Source organism: Oreochromis aureus, linkage group 7 (assembly GCF_013358895.1).
Source record: "Oreochromis aureus strain Israel breed Guangdong linkage group 7, ZZ_aureus, whole genome shotgun sequence".
Lineage (NCBI taxonomy): Eukaryota > Metazoa > Chordata > Actinopteri > Cichliformes > Cichlidae > Oreochromis > Oreochromis aureus.
The window spans coordinates 37,734,796-37,749,494 of NC_052948.1; the positions used below are offsets into that span (position 1 = coordinate 37,734,796).

The 14,699-nt window shown below is 37.5% G+C and overlaps 1 protein-coding gene across 3 annotated transcripts in view; it reads right to left on the reverse strand.

Moving 5' to 3' along the window:
- cntfr (ciliary neurotrophic factor receptor) overlaps window positions 1–3,028 on the reverse strand; it is a 208,868-nt gene extending 205,840 nt beyond the window's left edge. For 2 of the 3 annotated variants that reach the window (XM_031753211.2, XM_031753209.2), the window contains exon 1: window positions 2,398–2,655. The gene's annotated coding sequence lies outside the window, so the exon portion shown is untranslated. Of the gene's footprint in view, window positions 1–2,397; window positions 2,656–3,009 lie in introns of those variants that run through there. The other variant, XM_039614789.1, reaches the window with a different exon arrangement.
- Between the last annotated feature and the right edge of the window lie 11,671 nt (window positions 3,029–14,699).

The window sequence follows — 14,699 nt, forward strand, 5'->3', positions numbered from 1 at the left end:
GCTAATAAACAGTCAGCAGTAATGATAAATAGCATGTTATGAAGTGTTAGTTGATTATCTCATGCCCCTGACTTTCCTGAGAATGTAATGTTCGTCAAGATAGTTTGTAAATGTGGCTTTCAGAACAGCCTGTGGAGAGCTGCCATTGGCTGTTGCTGTTATTTGAGGAAACTGTGGTATCCTTGTTATCCGCTCATCATAGATTTTGCAAAGAAATGATGACCCAACTCGTAGTGACATCTCCACAGCACCTCCTACGAGAAGCGCATTCTCACGGTTGTTCTGATCTCTCTACCTATCTGTCTTTTCCTTGCTTGATTTTTTTTTCCCTATCAGCCTTTCTATTTGCACACCCTCCTATTCCCCCTCCACCTCCTATCACTCCCTCCTACTCCACCACCAACAAGGCATGAAAACGGCGCTCCATTAGGAGTGCCTGGGCTAAGCCCAGTCAGACACATACTGCTTTGATCAGCCGTGAGCTGGGCTAAACACCCCACTAAACTCCCAGTCTGAGAAAGGGGGTACTGGGGGGAGAACAAAACTAGCAAGAGTTAGTAAGAGATGGGACCGGGAAGATCAAAACAAAGAAATGAGATGGAAATGATGACAGGATAAAAGAGAAATGCACTCGAACATGCTAGGAAGAACTCATTTTTCCCAAGCTGCCCATATATGTTCCTCCACCACTTTTGTCATATTTTCTTTCACATCTCTTTTTTTTATCACTTGTTTATCTCTTGGATGCCACCCCCCACCCCCCTCCCCTCCCCCGTACAGGTAGCCTCCTAAATACATTGCTAACAATTTTAGGTGTACAGCTCGTACAAGTTAAGGAAGGTTTGAATTAATTACTGAGATAGCATAATTGGTACAGAGAAGATGGCATCATATTAGAAGCCCCCTCAACAAAGTGTGTCTCTTTTGTTATTAAAAAAAATATATATATTGTACCCACTTCTGCACTTGTGCATGCACACTGACACGCACAAACAAACATACATTGTGGAAGAGGAAAAAAGGAAGGCAGGAAGACAGGCCCAGTGACAGACGATACATAGAGACCAGACCTCCATAACTGACAGCAGTTAAAAAAAAAAGAGAAAAAAAAGAAAAGCCAGAGCTTTCAACATTCAGACAGGCAGATACTAAACCAGCAGCAGCAAAAGAACAAAAACCTTCGGTCTTTTGCTCCCAAGGAGTGAAGAGAAAAGGGATTTCCGCTCAGTGCTAATCAATCAGGTTGTGATAATGGCTCCCATGCCTAGCTGTCGACTGGAAGGGTCAAGGCATCCCGTGACCCAGCACCCAGGGCTCAGGGGCCAAAGCCCCTCTCAGAATAGCACCCCAGGACAGACTCCCTGGGCTAATTGTCCAAGCCAGTGTCAGCCTTTTCAATGCCCCCCCCCCCTTCTACTTTCTCCTTCATTCCTGTCTTTCTTCTCACTTTCCCTCCCCTCTTTCGCTCCTCACAAGTCTGCGATCCTCTCTCTTTCTACGCAACTAAGGAGTCTACTAAGTATGCCAGCATATACCAGCGTGAGGGAGAGAAATGAGACAGAAAGCAAGGAGCTGAATGAAAGACCTTTTAGAACTGAAGTGACACAGATGAATCAAGGGAGCTGTGTACACGGGAAAAAGTTAATGAAATAACAGAGACAGAAAAAGACAGTGAAGAGGGAGAGCGTGTCAAAGAAAGATCAGCGGCTGCAACAGAAATGAGCGGGAGGGAAGTGAGAAGGGAGGATGAAAGAGACAGGGAGGCAGTAGGACAGAGAGGGACAGAGGGATACAAAGAGAGTGGGACAGAGGCGATACGAAGAAGGGGAGGCAGTAAAACAGTCCCCTTTCTCCCAACACATCACTCATATCACTGAAGTGCAATGACAGGTCTATCTACTTCCATCTGCATATCAATAGGTTTCTATTAATCACAGCCAGAGCAGCGTGTGTCGCAGGGAATCTGCTCAACATCAGTAGACTGACCATCACAATGCAGCCGGCATGCAAGAAATAAAAAGAAAGAAATGACAAAGACGCACACACTCACACACACACAGAGCGCAAGAGTCCGAAACAAACCCCACTCCAGCTCCGCGCAATGGCATTCCTCTCATTCCAAGTGCATGCTGCTAATTAACAGCATTAGATCCCACAGACAGAGGGAGAGATTGATGGAGAGGTATTCCAGTGTTGCACTAGAACCACATCTCTGCTCTCTTCTGTCGTTTCTGGCTGCCCTTCCGTTCTTATTTATTTACTTGCCCCCCCCAAAGCACCTTCTATCAAGTCCCTCTCCCTTTCACAGTCACTGTCACATCCTGGTCAGACAACGCTGAAGAAGAGCAAAGTCCGCAAATGTGAAATAACATATGACAATCAAAATTGGTTACTCACTGGGAACCTTTTTCTTTTTCTGTATTTCTTTTTTTCAGAGCTGTCAATCGTTATCCTCTTCTCCACTGTAGTAAGGGGAGTGTGTCTATCCTGGCGAGTGTGTGGTGTCAGTCCACTAGAGGAAAGTTGCCGTCTGCCTGCGTGAGCATGTGTGTGTGTGCGCGCGCGTGCGTGAAGAGAGGAAGAGAGAGAACGGGTGCGTCTGTCTCTGTGTCTCGCACTGCTCTGACTGAGCGAGCCGAGGCTGTTTTAAACAGGCTGCTCTCCCCATGTGACCAGCCCAGGCACAGGCAGGAATACATTACTGAGATACACACTCTCTCTCTCTCTCTCTCTCACTCCCTCTGCCCATACACACACTGTGTCCACAGTGCACCCCCTAGCCACCACTCAGGGTAATGTTGGGAAAAGCCCTCACACACAGCATGTGCACGCCCACATAGACACAGATATATATGTCCATACATATGTGTAAGACATAAGTATGAATATAGTTTTGATGCACTGGCCAAAAATTTCCATACTCTATTTTCTTTTTAATTTCACATAATATATATATATATATATATATATATATATATATATATATATTTTTTTCCAAGTGACTCTTACTTTTCCTGAAGTCTTGGTGGTTTCTTCACACCTGGAAGCACTGACCTTTTCAGTAATGGAAACCTTTTAAAGCTGACCTTCTGTTCTGAGGCTGATTCAACTGCACCACAGCTACTACACCTTAAGGAACAACAATGGAAACCACAACAGATGAAGTGTTTTGAGTGAAATATAGTAGCTACCAAGAAGTGCATTTTCAAAAAGCCAAATGTATCTTTAAAAGTTTAAAGCTTTCATGTGACAGTATGACTTTGAAAGACGACAGATTTCTCTTGGGGGGGGACAATACATTGATAAAGTGCACAAGCCACAAAACAATATACCAACATAATTTTTCTCTTTAAAAATGCAGGTAGAACAGTATTCAGACTGCAGATATCCGATGAGTTCCTGAAAGGATTTATCTTTAATGTTCAACTTCAAGTGGCAAACTTCTGTTCTTGAGAACCTTTGACTGAAATAAATCTTTTCTGTGATTCCACAAGCAGCAATGTTCCAGGCTGAAAAATGAAACCAATGTGGAAGTGTCAAAAACAGCTCCCTAACTGGTTACTGTAAGATGGCTCCAAAAGTCAGCCAATCCATAATTATTTCCAGTGACAAATGCTGAACTTCCCATTGGAAACAAAGATATTTACAAACAGATAAAAAAAAACAAACAAGGGGAAAAAACACTGTAGCTAGAGGCTCAGTATTAACTACTTTAAAATATTTTCTTTAAAATCTGGCTAAACAGTTGAATGCCCGCTGATCATCCAAAGCCTTATTTTTGACATTTTTAAAAATGACACTTTTGAAGACAAATTTAATTATTATATCAATTTATTTATTTTTCTAGTCACTCAAAATTGTATTGAACCGTGACTCCATAATAGGGTTTGGGGGATATGTTCGAATAATTCAGCTGGCCATTTTTAGTTCAACAACCAGCAACTGGCAATTTGTGCATCTTATGACATAAATGACCTGTGACTGAAATTAAACAAACACGTACAAGTGAGTAAACAGGTGATAATATGAACGGATGGGATCTATGAAAGAAGCAGCAACATGTAGAAAGGAAGAAATGATTAGCTCTGGAAGCTGTAAGACGTAGGAAAGTAGACTTCAACATAGGTGCTTTGTGCTACAGTATTAAATATCCACCAAACAGTGCCAGATGTCTACAGCACTACATGGACTGGTTTTACTGTGTGCAATTCATTATATGTAACAAGAGCTTCAAATCTGATGTTCACTTTATAAAGATGAAGACATCTTCTTTTCAGAGACTTTTTTGTTGTTTAACAGAATTGATTTATTATAAATCTCTGCAGGTATTGCCACCCTCAAATATTACATTTTGCATTTCAGCAGCAAAAACAACAAACTTCCCTGACTGTAAACAAAATTTCAAAAAACAAAAACAAAATGTGTGCATGGAGGTGCCATTAAGGGTAACTTCATTCTTCTGTGGTGTTAGACTGTTTCATTTGTACGGTGGCCCCTAGAGACAAAGCACGTACAAACTACAAAACACGTACAAATTTCGAAGCACGTACAAACTACAAAACACGTACAACTCCAAAACACATGCAAACTCCAAAACACAACGGAAGTGCTCCAGGACGCTAGGGACAGTGTTGAGCTTTTCTTACCTAGTGGCTATTCAAGCCAGGAAGTACCAACGGCCGGATTTGGTGTGTGGTAGTAACAGGTAAATGAACATTTTTTAAAATTATTTGAATATATATGGGTGTGGTTGTTCTATCCTTGCAGGTGTTTTCCGCTGGTATCCAACTCCATGTGTTTACAACAAACTTGCAGTTTATTTTGCAAATCGAGCTCAACACTGCCCCTAGCGTCCTGGAGCACTTCCGTTGTGTTTTGGAGTTTGCATGTGTTTTGGAGTTTGTACGTGCTTTGTCTCTAGGGGCCACCGTACACATTTGCTTTTGTCTCTTCATATAATCTCAGACTGACTTGATGGCATTAAAAAAAAATCGGGCCTTTCTGGAGGCCATACGTCTCTGGGGTCCATAGCATCTGCTGCTGAACTCTTTGTTCTTTTTGTCGCTGAAGATAGTTCTTTTGACTTTGGTTGTCAGATGCTTTGCAGCTGGTACTTGAAGTGGAAATAAGGATTGACTAGGGGGTCTACATCCCAATTCCCAGCATCTATACTTTCAGAAATGCTTTACCAAGCTTTTCCTTGGAATAATGTAACATGATGACTTTGTTTACTTCTTTACTAAATGTCAATCAGTCATGTTCAAAGTTAGTTAATGAAAAGTAATTCGGATTTCAATTTTGTGAATGAAAAGTTTCAATAATTGTATATAAAGACTGAACAGAGTGATGGCAAAAATAAAGAAATGAATAACAAGTAAAAACATTCATACTCAAGTTGTATTATTCTTATGTGTGAGTTCTGTTCTTTTGATCCCCAACACAATTTTGCCTAAAGGAAAAGCCCATGGAGTGTCTGACTTCAACAGTGAACATCAACACATCATGATAAGCTCCACCTGACAGACAAATGCTTTAACTCATACTCAATATTGGACGCATTCACAGCTCCACTCTGTGATTCAAGGACTGATGGAAGGCATCAAATAAAAGTTTCCAATGTCAGGGTCCATTTAGAGCAACTAGGCCAGATAGTCTCTGCAGGCACATTTCTAAATATCAGCCACACTTGTGTTATATTTGGGACTGCAAATCAGGTTAAATGTTACTTACATTTCCCGTGGAAAAACACAGTCAGAATTTATTTGGTTAAAGTCAAGATAAGGTATGGATCATCAGCCTCCTGACTACTAACAGGGACGAAATATGCCCACTAGTCTCCCACATTTGACAGTAACCATCCTCTTCTTTTACTTCTTTTTTTGGAGGTAGAACTGTGCTATGTTTGAACTTTAAGGAAACAGGCCCATATATAAACTTAGCAGGAAAAAGTAAGTTAACTTTTGTTTAGTTGGGAATTTTTGACAGTTCTTCTAGAAGTACATTTGTTGGATCAGACACTGATGTTGGACTAGAACGCCTTGGCTAACTGTCTCTGTTCTCATTCATCCCAGAGGTGTTCTATTGGGTTGATGTAAGGACTCTTTGCAGGTCAGTCAAGTTATTGCACACCAAACCCACTCATCCATGTCTTTATGGATCTTTCTTTGTGCACTGGTGCACATTCATGTTGGAACAGGAATGGGGCATCCCCAAACTGTTCCCACAAAGTTGGGAGCATGACATTGCTTAAAATGTCTCAGTATGCTGAAGCATTAGAGTTCTATGTCTCTACCATTTTTCCATTAACAACTCTACAACAAGCTGCTTGTGACCAGTGTTTACAAGAGTGTCAATGACTTGTCTCTAGGCATGAGTGAATGGGGCTTAGGCAGTTAATTTCATAGTGACTGCTAGCATCTTCCAGTAACAGCTAGCTACCAATTTTCTCTAGTACCTGTCGTTGCCAGATCGTCACAGACTGGTCTCTAGGCCTGCGCGAGTGATGTTTTAGGCCCAGATTACAGTTTCCATGTCCACAAGTCTGTTAGGGTCCACTTGGACCTAAAAAGAAGTTAAAGGAACCTCAACAGGAACATTACAAAAAATAGGAAAACTATTTGGTCAGGTCCAGTGATCAATAAGGACATCCTCCCCACCAATACTAATACTATAGAATACTAATTGATTTCTTGACATGTGATCATCGCTAGTAAATTCCAAACAATGTTAAACAGAATAAAGCATACCCATCCCATCCCTTAAAGCATACCCCAAAAAATGATACATTTCAGCTGAATGCTAATCTTACCCTTTTTCCACAAATGTCATTATAAAAGGTTTATACCAAAATTAAATGGATAATTCTTATTCACAGAGTATGCTGAATAATATCCCTGGGACTATTATGAAGAAATTTTCCCTCTGAAATTCAATAACGTGAAATACAGGTCATGAGTTTATTCTCTTCCATGCACTAATCCTACCCAGAGATAACAAAGTAAAATGAATGTTTTAAGCAAAACTGATTCAGTCGTTTCTTTGTAAGGCTTTAACTCTCAGCAGATGCCAAACTCTGCCTCGGGCTCGGTATCTCATTGAATATTATCATGCTAATGAAAGCAGTGTGAATGTGCGTAAAAAAATACATGGAAATAATTACCTAAAAATATTCCTATTAAAAGGTTTTTGTTTGAAGGAAGAATATGGCAGAAACCTGCACAAAAATGTAGTCATACAAATCAACTGCTAGCACAAGTCCAAATGTAAACCAGAAGTCCTTAAAACTTCTTGCTAGACAATTATTCACTACTAGCTTAACACACAGAGACACACGAAGTGGCACATGAATCAGAGGAAAGATACAGCCACACAAAAAACACAAATAACAACCAGCTTATGAGACTGATATTTCAATTTTTACCCTGGAGCTAGCAACAAATTTAAATGTTAACCATGGATTTTCTACACAAATTGATAACTGTCTGTCTGGTGCTTGGAGCTGACCTGGTGGTATACCACCAATTATTAGTGCTTTTAAACTAAGGAAACTGATTCCTGCATCCCCCATTGGTACAGTGACAACAGTGAAAGTAAACCAAAAATCCTTTTTACTTAGCCTGAGCAGCACATTAATGAAGTGGTACCAGAGCAAGCCTGAAGCTCTGTCTGTGTAACTTGATGTGGCCATATCTACTGCTTTTATTGTGTTCCTTGTTTGTCATGGCTAGGAATCACACTAGCAATTTAATATGGTTTTTAAACTAGCTTGAATCATGTAATAGGACTTTGGTTGGCAAAGTCAGCATGTAATATAAAACATCTTCAAATAAATGTTACTTCTTGAAAGAAAGAAAGAAAATCCCATGTTTTGTTTCAGTATCTTGTTCATACTCAAGAATGTGCAGGGATTGTTTATGTGCCTTACTTTTATGACTGCGTGTGATACAGAAAGCATGTACAAAGGTTAGGTTGAGTGTACAGGTGCAGTTGGATTTTCTTTGGCGAGAGAGGTAGATATATTGATGATGGTGTGAGTATGTGTTTGTATGAGAGAAAAAGCAAGAAATTGAATGATTAATATTCAGTGTTTATCATTTAGTTGAGGTCAGGGAGATGGATTCCTCCTTATTGGTGGAACAGCAACAATACGCCTTTGGGCCCTGCAGCACTTGATTCCTGGAATCAGAAACAGCATCTGGCCAACAATCCTCGATCAGTGCTAAGCCAATATTTATTTGCTCTGATAAGATGACCACAAAATGTCATTGTTTGCCATGCAGCGTATGGTTGGGTTGCCTGTTGGATTGTTTGCTTTCCCAAAATCAGAACTCTTGAGCAATGATATCACTGCAGGCTATGTTGGTGTCACAGTGTTAAATATCTGTCCACATCTTCTTATCAACTTACTTAAGTTAGACCACTGACACAATCCAGTGAAAAGGATATATAATATATACAGAGTACATACAGTCTATCTATCTATCTATCTATCTATCTATCTATCTATCTATCTATCTATTTGTCGATCTAGTATGAGTGATCAGTGGTTTTCCATCAAGCAAGCAATCTCTCTCCTTGCTCTGTCCCAAAAGGTTCTCTACAGTGCTCTCAAAGCAGACACTCTCGCATGCCTGATGACTTGTTTGTGCATGTGGTTGGTTAGTTATACACACGCAGGTCGTCGAATTTATCTACAAAAAATACTTGTGAAATTAAATTATTTTCTCTTGATTATGTTTTTTCTTGTGTGCAGCTTTTGACATAAATATGATTCCATATTTTAGCAACTCAGCAAGGAAAGCCTTTATGATAGAGAAGGGACATTAGTTTCCATCATATGAAATATGGTATAATAAAAAAAGCAAGATGAACAGGTGTGGGTGTACAAGAAATCATTTGCTTGATCAAGTGTACTAAGTTTAACCAGCTGTTTTGCTAATATGTGGCTTTCATTTTTACCTCAGCTGTAAAAGGCTGATGGGGTGTTGTCACCCTGCCAGGCAGGCAGGTGGGCAGTTGGGTGATGTGGACACCAAAGTTTGTGAATACAAGTTCAAATCTCAGCGACCTTGTCCTACAGAGGTCAAGTTTTTAAAAATACTGGTCATTAGTACTTTTTATTTTTAAAATTTATTAATGGGGGCATCAAAAACAATTCTGGGGATACTTTTTTTCTGCAGAGTAATTACTATTAATTTTAAGCACTATGTACAATTTGGTAATAATACAGTTTTATATATAGTGAGGTATTTGTATATAAGTTTAGGTTTATATAAGTTTAATTAAAAAAAACATTTCTATGGACAAAAAATCAGACAACAGTGTGGTATTATCCAGGAAAAAAAATCTAAAGGAAACCAAGCAGAAACTATTATTCACCAGTGATTTAATTTAAACTGCAAAAAATACAAATGGAAGTTAACCATTTTCTCTGTCTTTGTGTGTGTGTGTGTGTGTGTGTGTAGGTGTGTGTGTGTGTGTGTGTGTGTCTGTCTGTCTGTCTCAGGTTACATTTGTCAAACAAAAATATTCTAGTCTTACAGAAGTAACCACAGCTCTAATAAACCTGTTTTTGCACAACCAAAAGTAGTATTAATAATGTCACCTACCTACTACTTACCTTTTTAATAAATACATTTAATGTGCCTCTTCATTATTCCTTGACTCATTCAAAAAATATGATTTTCTAGGTTAATCTGTCTTTTCAGTTTCTTCCACGCTCAGTCACTGTCTTCTACTTTGCATTCCTATCATTTTTTCCATACCCTGTTGTTTTTCTTTATCTGTGCTTTTTTCATTGCCCTCTCCTTCCCTCCTTGTTGTTACTTTCCCGCCTTTCTATTTAAATTTCTCTCTTTTTTTTGCCCTCATTCTGCGTCCGTTTCGCTCTGTCTTCTGACAAAAGGGATACATTCCATGTGTTTTCTGATGGAACTATTGTAAAAACATAAAAGGTTGAAGGTGTCAATTATGCTTTCTAAATGCTTTTATGTGTTCACTTATTTTAATGATAGATAACTGACAAATTGAATAATTATCACAGATAACAGAACAAAAGTACCTTTAAAAGTTCAAATTTGTGTGATCATTTTTTCTGCCTTTATAGTAAAATAAGCAACAAAGAGTTCCTATTAAAAGAATCCTGAATAGTCCCTTTTGAAGTACGCTATACATTTTAATGACAATACTGATTTCATTCTTATCCTTAAACTGCACATTTTAAGTCTCTTGCCAATTTTATACAAATATAATTTTAACAATTCAACATCATACATTTTTACCAAGAGTTCAATCAACATCTCATGTGCACTTACGCTAAATACATTGCAAAACTACACTATTGTTATTCCAGTAATGCCATTTATTCTTACTGTTTTCATGGAGTTAAGATTACATGTCCAAATGTTGATGATACCCATATTACCTGGTTGAGCAGGTGATGTGGGTATCATAATTCTAGCATTAACCTTTAAAACAGAATTTAACAAAAAACAAAAACCCAACTCACATCTCACTTCTAGTTTTTGGGTCTTGTGCCTACTCCGATCAACTGTGGAGAATGTTTCTAATGATCAGTGCTGACATGTTCAAGAGGCCACATGCAGTAGCATTGCTAATTTTACACCAGTCTCATGCTAACTGGATGATTGCCTTCACTCTGTGCCTTTTTTAAACCATCTTTATATCCAGCGTGATTTGATTCCAATTCAAATGTCATCAGTAAGGTCCATAACAAAGAGGATTTACATGCAATCAAGTTGTTTCTCTTCCAACAGCACCAGTCAAATGGATCACATCAATGTTTGAAAGTTGCCAGCAATTTAGCACAGTCATAAGCATATCAGTAAGGTGAAGCATGAAAAAATTAATGCCACATGACATTGCACTTTGGCAACGAATCAGTACTCTATGATGTGCCTTTTAAAATAGGAAGAAACATGGGCAGATGACTTTGCAAAAGACATTTGTGCTTAAGTCAAGCTTGATCTGAGTGACAGAAATGCTGAAGTCATAATTGGACTTCATCTGACTACTATTCAAGTATTTTTGTATACAATAATCTGCTTGATTACCAAGATGGTTGCTGCAAATAAAAAAAAAAGTTATCCTGTATTTGATTTTATTTTTTTCAAAAATGTTTGGCTATGAATCCTTAGAGGCAAATTAAAGCTGGAATAGAGCTACTGTCATTATTAAGTAAAATATTTATGTCAGTTGAATCACTTTACCAACGTTATACGTGGAGCCTTAAATAATGGGCATTCATGCCACATGCGTACTATTGTAATTTTCCTGTAGTGTTACTAAATACATTTAAATATAGATAGCTGTTAATAGCATATTAACTTTACCTACTTATGATTGTTAACATCATTTTGACTCATACTACAACATCAGCAGTAATGGCAAATAAATAATTTCCTGATGAAGTTGTTAATTTTCATCTATTTTGTCTTTCTTTTTTTAAGTAAGATTTGACAAAACAAGTTTTGTGAGATCAATTTCGTCACAGATAAAGTTCAACAAATGACATAGTATAAAGACAGAATGTTACATGCCAAGAGGGGTAATATACAAAATCATTCTGCTAAACGAAACCCAGATTTGTAGAAAGTGTAAGTACGAGCTTGTGACTCTAATTGTGTGGATGCCCTCAAAGGGCTTCCACACTATTGAGTTCCTGTTTCTCTTTATTCTTTATTTTTCTTTTTCAAGTTGCTTCCGTACGTTTTTTGGACTTTATCTACTCCCTCAGTTTTCAGCCGATTTTCTCCGTTCAAACTCTATACTGTTCTGCTCTTTCTGCTTATGGGTGCTATGACTTTTGGTGTTTATTACTGTTATACTTTTTAAAATATTACACTTTTTCCTTTAATTTGTCCCATTGAAATGAATGGGAAACTTCCACAATTCTGCTAAAACTTGCTTGTTTTTGAAACTTAACTACTTCCTTATACTTTCACCTAGAAACTCCATTCAAACTTTAAAATGTTCTCAGATTATTGGGCTATTCCTGTGTGATTCAGCTGTTTCAGATCTTCTACCGTTTTAATTTTATGCCTCTTTAAGTTTTCATTTGCAAAATTGTGATTTTTCAGAAAATACATGCGTTGCTATGGTTGCTATGCAATTAACTCAGAGTGAGGGCTGGTCTGTTCGAATTTTCTCTTCATGTCTGAACAACTTCTTGCTACTCGCTCAATTTCCACTCAACCCCCACAAATTATACATCAAAACGTAGGTATTTTTTTGCTGGCTTTCAGAAAATGTCACTATCATTCTTGTGGGATTTACAGATTTTTTTGCAAATCTCCTCAGAGCAACACAAGGTCTGAAAACTCTCCATAGAAAGTCAATGGAGAGCTTGTTCAAAATCACCGCTGAATTTTTCTAATGAGAGGCATTTTCAAATCGTCATATCTCCTTAACGAAACAAAGTTGAGACATGACGCTTGTGCCAATATATCTTCAGACTCTCCTGATGCTCACAATTCAAGAGTATTTTCCTCACCTATTACCGTTTGGCCATGAATTACATTTGTTTGAGGATAGGAAATTTGTCTCTCGCTCAGATCTCTTCAGATTTCAAACTCTGGAAATGAGGCACTTTTTCTCTCGTCATATCTTTTTGATGGATTTCAACAGAGCCCTGAAAATTTCCATGACTGTTCACCAAAGCCTGCTGTTTCTTACGGTGAAAGAATGATTTTGAGGCTCCATAGAGATCTAGAGTTACACAACGTTGTTTGAGGGCAAGTCAAGGCAGTTTTGCTTCGCCTCTTCTCAGTTGCACTGTGTTACAAGTCATATAGCTTTAATAATTTATATTTTATCTCTGAATTATGAAGACCTGGAGATTTCCCATCTCTTCTGAACAAAACGGTGTCAGAATGAGCGTTCTAGCCCCCACGGTTAGGAAATTATGGCCATTTGTTCGAGGGAATCCTGAATGTGAGAAATACACTAAAGAAAACTCAGAGCTCTCTCTGTGTCTGTGTGTGTAAGTGCTGATTACAGCAGGTGCAGCTAATTTAGCTGACCTAGATATACCAAGCCCAGACTCTTAACAGCCACTGTTCCCTTTGCGCCTGTGTGTGTGTGTGTGTATCAGTATTTCTCCCATGTTAAAGTATTACTCCTCCATAATAGTATTTCTGCTAAATCAAAGTACTTCTACTACATCTTAGTACTTCTGCTCAATCATAGTAATTCTGGGAAATCATAGTATTTATCCCAAATCATAGTATTTATGCAAAATTACAGTATTTCTGCTAAAAGCAGAAATAGTACCTTTAGCAGAAATTTCTGTCAAAAGATATTATTTATGTTAAAACATACTATTTCTGCTAAATCATAGTATTTGTGCCAAATCATAGTATTTGTACCCAATCATAATATATCTGCCATGTCATTGTATTTAAGCCAAATCATGGTATTTTTTTGCCAAATCATGGTATTTGTGCCAAATCATGTTATTTCTGCCCAATTAAAATTTCTGTTATGTTATAGTATTACTACTAAGTCGTAGAATTTCTGTTATGTTATAGTATATCTGCTGATTATAGTATATGTGCCAAATCATAGTATTTATAGCAAATCATAGTATTTGTGCCCAAACATAGTATTTCTTGCCAAATTGTAGTATTTGTGCAAAACCATACTATGTCTGCAAAATCATAGTATATCTGTTATGTTATAGTATTACTACTAAGGCAGAGTATTTCTACCAAATCAAAGTATTCCTTCAAAATCATAGTATTACTGCAATTTCATAGTATTTGAGTGAAATCGTAGTATCTGTGCAAAAACATACTATGTCTGCTAAATCACAGTATATCTGTTATGTTAAAGTATTAGTACTAAGTCACAGTATTTCTGCCAATTCGTAGTATTTGTACTAAATCATGGTACTTGTGCCAAATCATAGTATTTTTGCAAATCATAGTATTCGAACCAAAACATAGTAGTATTTGTACTGCAGTAATAGTATTTCTTCTAAATCATAGTATTTCACTCAAATCTCAGTAGTTGTGCTGAAACGCAGTATTATTGCCAAATCATAGTATTTGTACTGAAACATAGTATTTGTGCCAATAAGAGTATTTCTACTAAATCATAGTACTTGTGCCAATTCATAGTATTTCTGCCACATTGTGCTAGTTGTGCAAAAACATAGACTGTCTGCAAAATCATAGTATATCTATTATGTTATAGTATTACTACTGAGGCATAGTATTTCTACCAAATCAAAGTATTCCTTCAAAATCATAGTATTACTGCAATTTCATAGTATTTGAGTGAAATCGTAGTATTTGTGCAAAACCATACTATGTCTGCAAAATCTCAGTATATCTGTTATGTTATAGTATTACTACTAAGGCATAGTATTTCTACCAAATCAAAGTATTCCTTCAGTATCATAGTATTACTGCAATTTCATAGTATTTGAGTGAAATCGTAGTATCTGTGCAAAAACATACTATGTCTGCAAAATCTCAGTATATCTGTTATGTTATAGTATTACTACTAAGGCATAGTATTTCTACCAAATCAAAGTATTCCTTCAAAATCATAGTATTACTGCAATTTCATAGTATTTGAGTGAAATCGTAGTATCTGTGCAAAACATACTATGTCTGCTAAATCACAGTATATCTGTTATGTTAAAGTATTAGTACTAAGTCACAGTATTTCTGCCA